A 10830-nucleotide genomic window follows, 5' to 3' on the forward strand; every position below is an offset into this window, starting at 1 on the left:
ATTTATCTCTACTTTTATGTCCAGTCCTATTTAAAACTAATCTGATTAAATATGCATATGCAGTATACTACCATAGAAGCAACATCAATATTAAGTAAGTTTTAAACAGTTTTTTTTCTTGCTGCAATAGAGGATAGATGACAAACTTACACTATATATTCAGAAGATAAAAGTAAGAAAACATAGGCAATAATATGGCAGGTATACTAAAAGGATGCTTTTTAATGTTATTTTTTATCTTAGGTTAAGATAGACTTACAGTTTATGACTTAATTTCAGACCCCCTGTTTGGCATATATTCCTGTTTTAAACATTCAGTTACTGGTTTATAAAATTGTCAAATATGAACTACATCCTTAACTTTACCTCAAATTCCAACTTTTTATATTGTCTTTTCTGAATTTGAGCTTCCAAATGTTATGACTGTGTTCACAGAGTACTCATACCATTAAATGGAGTCTCCTGATGTTTGGAAAATGGTGGTGAGATTCAAAGGGCATCCTGTGAAGTCTACATCATCTGTTCTCTAATTGTGGTACCGGGAGAATTTCTGCAGTCCTAGTAACTGTAGTTACACCAGGTCTGACTAAGCAGTAGAGCCTACTCAGTGACTGAGATTTCTTCCCATAGCATGACCGTTTCAAAAACATTAAAGAAAATGCTCACTTGCATATATAATGATTCAGTTGGTCACCATGTTTCCAACGTTATGCATTTAAAGTGCAAATACATTTGAACTGTGCTTTTATCAGTTTTTACAATGTGACAACATGGGGCACATTTAATAATCCTAAGAGTTGGAAGCATGCTTAGGGAGGCTGTGCTAAAGACCACTGACTCGGTCTTTGGACCCACATTTAAACAAAAGCAGCATGAATGGCACAACTCTGCCTCCATTTTGTATTCGTCTCCTTTACTTCCAGTCACCTGCTTACATCAGCTTGTCTGCACTTTAATCATCAAGAACCGTCTGCCTCATTTCATCTCCCTCCAGGCTGAGACACAGGCAATTTGTCCTAAACCTCCAGTAACCTTGGATTCCAATAACGAAACCTCACAGTACAGACCTTTCCCTGTCAGGTAAGGACAGATGTGATGAGCGTCACTCAGGAGCAGGGGTAATCATCCCTGAGCTGTCTGCAGAACCAGGAAAACCAAGATGGACTGGGCCACACCAGGCCAGAACTGCTGGACTTGCATATCTGCTGCTTTGTGTGCAACTTCTTTGTTTAAAGATAAACCTCACGTCAGTGCCCCTAAAACAGACGTGGAGACCCCCTGTGTGTTCCATTTTGCCTTCGCTAAGTTGTTATCCTCATGGGTGTTTTCACTGGTTTACCTCTGTAATTGGCACATTAGGACTGGAGGCTGAGCCTAGCTTACCAGAGCTGCCACAGCTCAGGCTTTCACCCTAAATTAGCCAGGAAAAATCTGTTCTGTTGAGAAATGTTAAGTTACTTCATTGTGATGGATCAACTGTATTAAAATTTTGTTATCACAGTATTAACCAATGAGGAAAAAAGATAGCTTAATGTACTAAACAAGTACTCCAAAGTGTGTGTGTGTGTGAGGATGTGTGTGCATGCGTGTGTGTGAGGATGTGCTTGCATGTGTGTGTGAGTGTGCGTGCGTGTGTGTGAGGACGTGTGTGCGTGCGTGTGTGTGAGGATGTGTGTGCGTGCATGTGTGTGAGGATGTGCTTGCATGTGTGTGTGAGTGTGCGTGCGTGTGTGTGAGGACGTGTGTGCGTGCGTGTGTGTGAGGATGTGTGTGCGTGCGTGTGTGTGAGGATGTGCTTGCGTGTGTGTGTGAGTGTGCGTGCGTGTGTGTGAGGACGTGTGTGCGTGCGTATGTGGAGGCTATGCATCCACCCTGGAGGTCGTCCTCCATTGTTCACTGCATTTTGTTTTCAGTAGAATCTTGCTGAACCTGATGTGGAGCTGGCTGTCCAGCAAGCCCCGGGTACCTTGGCTCTGCTTTTCCAGCAGGTCGATTACAGGCACCACCACATCCACAGTTTCTTATGTGGATGCTAGGAATCCAGCTCAAGGCCTCACAAGTGTTATAATGAATACATTAATATTATTAACACCCCCACTGGACATGTCTATGACAAGTCTGAATACTGCAGTAATACCAGGTCAGTAACTCCCCATTCAAATTCTGGGTAAATCAAGTAGTTTTTGAAACAGGTATGGGTGTTTCATACACAATCATTCATTGCAGCCCAAATGTGGAAACTAAATGATGTTAAAAGCATTAGCAGGTAAAGAAGATATGTATATAGATGCCAAAATATGGTCCTCGTCTTTATTGTTACAATTTTGCTGTATTAGTATATGAAATTACACAAGAAAAAAATTATCAATGAAATTTAGATGGGAAAAGTTATTCTCTATTTGCCAAGGATAATATATGCAGAAAGCACAAATAATCAATAAACTACAAGCAATAACAATTCTAAGACAGGATCATACTATAAAGCCATAAAATTAGTCATCAAATGAGGATATAGATGCAATTATTATTTTATAAAATTAAAATGAATAAGCTGATAAAACAAACTTACATCCAATTTATGTGTGAGCAATGAACTTAATTGTTAGATAAGACAATGTTGCATAAAATTTAGTTTTCCCCGAGATGATTCATAACGTTAAAGCTTTACAAGACAATATTTCTAATTATTTTCTTGGAGTTTGGCAAGTTAATTTTAAGATTTATTTGAAGAATCAACAAATAATCTGGAAATACAAAAGGCCAAATATGCAGTCGCTATCAGTTATTAAAATCTCCTCTACAGTCTCTATTTTTAAATCAGTTTCCCATTCCACAAACACATAATGAGATCCATAGAGCAGAATTCATATGTAGACTTTATTGCATGTCAAAATGTGGTCTCTGTGGGGGCAGTATTTAAAAGGAAAAGGTGTGTTTGTTTAATAAATTCTCATTTGGTGAGTGAACCACAAGTAAAATAGATTAAATTCTATTCATTTTTCATGATGCTTTTGATGAAGCTGTGGAAATGCGAGTGTTGGCATATGTTGCTGCTTGAAAATGCAAAACATTAACTATCTCAGAAGAGTTTGAGAGTATCCTTCATCTGCTTTTGACCCAGCCTATTTCTAGGAGTCTATCACATTCACTGGAACATACACATTCCTGCCAACACATTTCTAAAGGTGTATGATATAAGCAGGCACATTTGTCTCTGAACTCTGAACCCATTCACTGACGAGTGTCTTGGTATGAAGACATGTCTGTCTTGCTGGCCTCTGCTAGTGTCTGCAGGGCCACTAAAGCTAAATTGTATCCCTTATGAAAAAAATCTATGACAATGTCTTGCAATGGTTTGTCAGTAATTCCTGTGAGCGCCAAAAACAGCAACACTCCTTTCCAACAAGACCTTGTTCCCTGCTGGTTTAAATACAGCCCTTGTCATGTACTAAGTACTTTTGTCTGGAGTTTGGCATGTTGATTATACAGTTAATTTGAAAGAACAACTAATATCGTGGAAAATGTGGACTTTTAATTAATAGTGTTGGGCTAACTAGTTAAGCACAGGAGGATAGATAAAATGGACTCCACTGTCTAGCAATAGTCATAGGTCATTAAATCTGAGATTTTAATTTCTACTTAAAGGAAATGAGTTAATTAGAGAAAATGGGAATATCGATATACACAGCTACCTACCTGTGAATGCCCAAAAGAATAGAAATGGAGTAGTGGCAATCAGTAGACAGAAGAAGCCTAAATACTGGATATAGCACTAGGACTCAGATGTCAGCAAAACAGGCACAGCTTGACCGAATTGGATACCTCAGAACTTAGAATCATAAGTAGACATGGCCTCCAAACTTCAGAAGACGTCCCCCACAGACTTGTTCTTAAAGGTGCCTGTGGTAGCATAAGGACCCATATGTGAGGATAAGGAAACTAAAATTTTGTTTTATAGCATTTGTAAAAATTACCCATTTAGCAATTAATTAAACTTCTGTATGTAAAATCTAATACATATTTTGTGTGAGAAGATTGCCTTTTATATTATTAAAGCTATTATTAAAGAATATTATAATTATATTATTAAAGAATCAAAATGCAATACTGCCCACTTTGAAGAGCATATCCAGGCAATGGCAATTTCTGACTATTAATATAAGAAAGCAAAGTGTGTTTACTGGGAGAATAAAAACAGATCTAAGGCCTGCCCACCACAGACTCCTTAAAACTGTCTGAAACCTTACTACCAATTTACTAGTAATGAGGAGACACAGAAAGTCTATAATATGTAAAAAGAAAGAGTTATGGCTGGAAAATTCTTTACCAATACCAGTTTCCTGTACACATAAATGGCAGGCATACATTAACTGAGAGTAAAGAGTTATAACAAAGTTATATGTGGACTTGTAAAATTCACTATGCAGAGTCCATTGCAAAATAATCTGCTGTGCAGCCTGGCACCAAGAGCTCAAAAAGCACACCTGTGTTCATTGCTAGAAACAGTGACAGAGTTGTGTGCACAGGAATGTGTTGGTTTATTTTCTTGTCACTTCTGGTTGTATATGAGTATCTTATAATTGAAATTTTTCTATTAGTTCCTGGTTTAAATGCTCAAGCAACATAGATGTAAACTAAAAATGATAGTCTCCTACACGATATTCTTTCAACTGGGAACTTTTCCCAATTTCTTAATTGATTTTTGAATAGTTCTTGTTACTCTATATAAAATACAGATACATTTTTGTATTTTAACACATTTCAGTCACTATGTATACTCTTATAATTTCAGGTAACAATTTTCCCATTTACCCTGTTACTGTTAGGTTTCAAACTGCTTTCAGGTTTTGTGTCAAAACTCCTTTCCTCAAATAAATTAATTGAATTTCTTGATATTATACTGGCAGCTTGTTTAAGATTGTTCATCGTGATCTTCTTGCTAGAGGTGTTTCTTCAAATTTGGCAGTCCCTGCTTGTCTTTTCACATTGAGTATTACAAGCAAGATTAGCTCTACACATGAAATTTGCTAACTAATTTTTAAAAAAAGGACATAACGTGAGTTTTTCTTCAGTTGTTTTGCTTTGGACATAAGTGTCTTAGTTAGGGTTTCATTGCTGTGAAGAGACACCATGACCATGGCAACTCTTACAAAACAAAACATTTAATTGGTGTAAAAAAGAATCTGTTGTTCTTTATAGCCCTGCTTCTGGAACAATGACTCTGAGACTTTATTTATTAATAAACACCTAAGTCATAAGCTGTGGCTCATTACATGAGCTCATAACTTATTTAACCCATTGAAACTATTCTATGTCTTCCACACAGTTAGTTACCTCTCCTTCAGTCACGCTTTCCTTTAGTGTCTCTCTCTCTCAGTATTCCCCAGTGAACCCCTCCCGTGTCTCTTTATTCTCTCACAATTTCCCAGAATCCTCTCTTGCTGCCAATGTCCCACATCCTGTTTCTCATCTCAGTTCATTGGCCATAGGCTTTTTATTGACAGGTGTTGCCTACAAGAAATTCTCTAAATTGTCTCAAAGGTTGTGTCCATTGTCATCACAAACAGACATGGAACTGAAGAGGTAGCTCAATGTTCTCAGCCAGATGGGCAGACAAAAGGAAGAGAGTGGCACACTGAGCCCAATCTGAGCATCTGAGACGTCAGAGCCCACCTTCAGTGACACACTTCCTCCAAATACCAAACCTACTCTAATAATGCCACACCTCCCAGTATTAGTGTCACTCTCTGTGAGCCTATGGGGCCAATTACACCCAAACCACAACAGCATGTATTAATTACCCTGGCTTCCCCATGAAGAGCCATTACAGTTCCATTAAGAAAATGTCCCTCTATTGTGTGGGGTTGCACAGCACAGCAGCAGTAGTGGATGAACACTGTGACAGCCCCTCCACATCTGGGAGGCCAGCTGCTTCTATTTCTGAAACAATTCTTATTCCAGTCTGAGAGTTTTGTTTTCTTTCACTCTGGTTAATAGGAATTTTGTCTGCTGAATGCTCCTATTCTCTCAATATTACTTGTATGCATTACTAATTATTGTCTCTTTATGGGGACTATGGGGTAAGAGAATAAAATAGGCATTTAGTGTTACACTTTTAAAATTAATCGTATTGTATGGTTTTACAACAAGCATATCATCTTTGAAGAAAACCTGCATTACTTAGAATCTTATAAGTAAATTTTAATCAGCATAGGTGTCATTATTGAGAATGAAATGTTTCTTTTTCCCATAAAGCTCTCCTTTATTTCTGCGTATATAGCTTTAGTATAATAGTGTATCCTACATTTGATGAATGTTTTTTAACTTTCTATTTTTTATGATTATTTTTATATTTCAAATGTTCTCTCCTTCCTGGTCTCCCCTCCACAAATTTCCAATCCAATCCCACTCCCATTTGTCTCTAAGGGGTGCCCTTCCACCCACCCCCTTACCTACTTCCAGATCCTTTCTCTAGCAACCCTCTTCACTGTAGCAACAAGCCTCTAAAGGACCAAGCACCTCCCCTCCAAGTTATGCCAGATAGGGCAGTCTTCTTCTACATATGTAGCAGGTTGGTGGTTTAGTCCCCGAGAGCTCTGTGGAGCCCAGTTAGTTGATACTGTTGTTTTTTTCTATGAGGTTGCAATCCCCTTCAGCTCCTTCAGCCCTTCCCCTGAGTCCTCCATTGAGATCCCCAGGCTCAGTCCAATGGTTGGCTGTGAGTATGTGCATTTGTCTTAGACAGGTGCTAGCAGAACTTCTCCGAGGACAGCCATATCAGACTACTGTCTTACAAGCAATAGTATCAGGACTTGGTGTCTGCAGATGGGTGGATCTCAATGTGAGGTGGTCTTGGATGGCCTTTCCTTCAGTCTCAGCTCCATTTTTTGTCCTTGCATTTTCTTTAGATGGGAACAATTCTGGGTTAGAATTTTTTAGATGGGTGGGTAGCTCTATCCATTAACTGGGGCCATGTCAATCTGTTGGAGGTAATCTCTTCAGGTTCTACCTCTCTGCTGTTAGGTATTTTGGCTAATGTCACCCCATTGGGTCCTGAGCACCTCTCACATTCCTGGCTTCTTGGACTTTCTAGTGCCCCTTACCCCCATTCCCACTCCCCACTGCTGTGGAGCAGTGAGAGGTAGCCTGATCCTTGGTTGAGTGTTGAGCTAAAGGCTTTGAAGCCCCTGAGACCCTGAAGGAATGATCACATGCTCCTCCCAGGCAACAGGCCCTTGTCACTAGCCACACCCCCTCAGACTGGTGGCTATCAGTCATGAGGGGGTAATGCCCCAAGCCCTTCCACACACAGATGAGGCATCCCTAACATCTTAGACCAACACAATAGAAAAAGAGATGTGACCTGTGGTCAAGTAGGCTCAAGACAGATCTCCATGCTAATGAGGTACATAGAGGCCTGGAGACATAGCCAATAAACTTTCCTTTCCAAACATTCCTCCCTGCAAAAGTATTTAATCTCAGGCCCACCCTGAGAAGTGGGGTATGGTTTTATGCATCTACTTTCCACCACAGCAATAAACAATTGGGAACCATGGATTGTCTCTGTTTATTTGGATCTGCTGAGGGGAGCCATGGAGAAGGCTTCTGCCTACAGAGCTGCTATTTAATCTCACATCGAAGGCCTGTCTATACTCCCAGCCACAACCATCACCAAACCTGCTGCTGGTGGCCAAGCCAAGGAAAATCACTCTGGGACCAGCCAGAGTTCCCCTCCCCAACCCCGGCTCCAGACTAGACTCAGCCCGTGAGCCCCCACTGATACCCACTTATTAGTGAGCATATACCATGTATGTCCTTTTTGTGTCTGGCTTACTTAACTCAGGATAAAGTTTTCTAGTTCCATTCATTTGCTTACAAAATTCATGAAGTCTTCAATTTTAATAGCTGTGTAGTATTCCATTGTGTAAATGTACCACAGTTTCTGTATCCATTCTTCTTGAGGGACATATGAATAGGTTCTAGCTTCTGGCTATTATAAATAAAGCCATTATGAACACAGTGGAGCATATGCTCTTATAACATAATGGAGCATCTATTGGGTATATGCCCAAGAGTGGTATAGGGTCTTCAGATGGATCTATTTCCAAGCTTATGAGGAACCTTCAGATTGATTTCCAGAGTGGTTGTACCAGTTATCAATCCCACCAGCAATGGAAGAGTGTTCCTCTTTCTCCACATCCTCACCATCATGTGCTGTTATTTGAGTTTTTGTCTTAGCCATTTTTATTGGTGTAAGGTGGAATCTCAAGGTCATTTTGATTTGCATTTCGATGATCACTAGAGATGTTGAATATTTCTTTGGGTGCTTCTCAGCCATTCAAGATTTCTAAGTGAAGAATTTTTTGGTTAGCTCTATACCCCATTCTTAGTTGGGTTATTTGGTTTTCTGGAGTCTAAATTCTTGAGTTTCTTGTACATTTTGGATATTAGCCCTCTATTGGATGCAGGGTTGGTAAAGATCTTTTTCTAATCTGTAGGTTGCCATTTTGTCCTATTGACAGTGTCCTTTGCCTTTTAGTTTCATGAGATCTCATTTGTCAGGTGTTGCTCTTAGAGCCTGAGCCATTAGTGTTCTGTTCAGAAAATTTTCTCCTGAGCCCATGTATTTGAGGCTCTTCCCCCACTTTTTCTTCTATTATTTTGAGGGTATCTAGTTTTGTGTGGAGTTCCTTGATCCACTTGGACTTCAGCTTTGTACAAGGAGATAAAAATAGATGAATTTTCATTCTTCTATATGCAGACCTCCAGTTAGCCCAGCACCATTTATTGAAAATGCTTTCTTTTTTCTACTGTATGGTTTGGCTTCTTTGTCAAAGATCAAGTGACTAGAGAGAGAGAGAGAAAGAGAGAGAGAGAGAGAGAGAGAGAGAGAGAGAGAGAGAGAGAGAGAGAGAGAGAATTTCTGGGTCTTCAATTCTATTCTATTGATCTACCTGTCTCTGTACCAATCCGTGGGTGGTTCTTCTTCTTCTTCTTCTTCTTCTTCTTCTTCTTCTTCTTCTTCTTCTTCTTCTTCTTCTTCTTCTTATTCTTATTCTTATTCTTCTTCCTCCTCTTCCTCTTCCTCCTCCTCCTCCTCCTCCTCCTCCTCCTCCCCCTCTTCTTCTTCTTCTTCTTCTTCTTCTTCTTCTTCTTCTTCTTCTTCTTCTTCTTCTTCTTCTTCTTCTTCTTCTTCTTCTTCTTCTTCTTCTTCTTCTTCTTCTTCTTCCTTTTATTACTGTTGCTTTGTAGTATAGCTTGAGTTCAGGGATGATTATTCCCTTAGAAGTTCTTGTATTTTGTGGATTTGTTTCCACTATACTGGGCTTTTTGTTATTCCAGAGAATTTGAGAATTCCTCTTTCAATCTCTGGGAAAAATTGAGTTGGAATTGTGATCGGGATTGCATGGAATCTGTAGATTGCTTTTTGTAACATGTTTAATATGTTAATCCTACAGATCTATGAGCATGGGAGATCTTTCCATCTTCTGAGGTCTTTGATTTCTTTCTTCAGAGACTTGAAGTTCTTTTATACAGGTCTTTCACTTGCTTGGTTAGAGTTACACCAATATCTTTTATATTATTTATGAATATTGTGAAGGGTGTTGTTTCCTTAATTTCATTCTCAGTCTGTTTATCCCTTGTGTAGAAGAAGGCTACTGATTTGTTTGTGTTAATTTTATATCTAGCCACTTTGCTGAAGTTGTTCATCAGCTGTAAGTGTTCTCTGGTAGAATTTTTAGGGTAACTTATGTATACTATCATATCACCTGCAAATATTGCTGTCTTGACTTCTTTCTTTTCAATTGGTATCCCTCTGACTTCTTTTTATTGTCTAATTGCTCTAGTGAGAACTTTGAGTTTCATATTAAATACAAAGGGAGGGCATGGGAAGCCTTGTTTCGTCTCTGATTTTAATGGGATTGATTCACCTTTCTCTCCATTTATGTTTATGTTGACTGTTGGTTTGTTGTATATTGCTTTTATTATATGTAGTTATGTGTCCTGATTTCCTGATCTTTACAAGACATGGCAGGGTGCTGGATTTTGTCAACAGCTTTTTCAGCATCTCATGCAACTATCATGTGTTTTTCTTTCTTTGAGTTTGTATACATTTTGTAGTATGTTGGTGAATTTCCATATATTGAACCATCCCTGCATAACTGTGATGAACCCTAATTGATTGTGGTGATTCTTATCTCTGATGTGTTCTTGGATTTGGTTTGCTAGAATTTTACTGAGTATTTTTGCACTGTTGTTCATAAGTGAGGTCTGTCTATAGGTCTTCTTTGTTGGGTCTTTGTGTGGTTTAGGTATCAATGCAACTGTTGCTTCATAGATGAATTAGGAAGTATTCTATTTCTATTTTGTAAAATAGTTTGACAAGGGTTGCTATTAGATCTTCTTTGTAGTTCTGATGGAATACTGCACTAAAACCCATCTGATCCTGTCTTTTTGTTTGTTTGTTTTTGTTTTTTGTTTTTGTTTTGTTTTTTGGTTGAGAGACCTTTAATGGCTGCTTCTATTTCTTTATGGGTTATGAATTTAGATGGTTTATCTGGTCCCGATTTTACTTTGGTACCTGGTATCTTTCTAGAAGATCATTTATTTCGTTCAGATTTTCTAGTTTTGTTGAGTATAGGCTTTTGTGGTAGAATCTGATGATTTTTTTTTCCAATTTCCTCAGTTTCTGCTGTTATGTCTTCATTTCCATTTCTGATTTTGTTCATTTGGATAATGTCTTTATGCCCTTTAGGTAGTTTGACTATGGGTTTATATATCTTGTTGATTTTCTCAAGGAAGAAGCTTTTAGTTGTGTTGATTCTTTTA

Source organism: Rattus norvegicus, chromosome 14 (assembly GCF_021556685.1).
Source record: "Rattus norvegicus strain SHRSP/BbbUtx chromosome 14, alternate assembly SHRSP_T2T, whole genome shotgun sequence".
NCBI classification, from domain to species: Eukaryota; Metazoa; Chordata; class Mammalia; order Rodentia; family Muridae; genus Rattus; species Rattus norvegicus.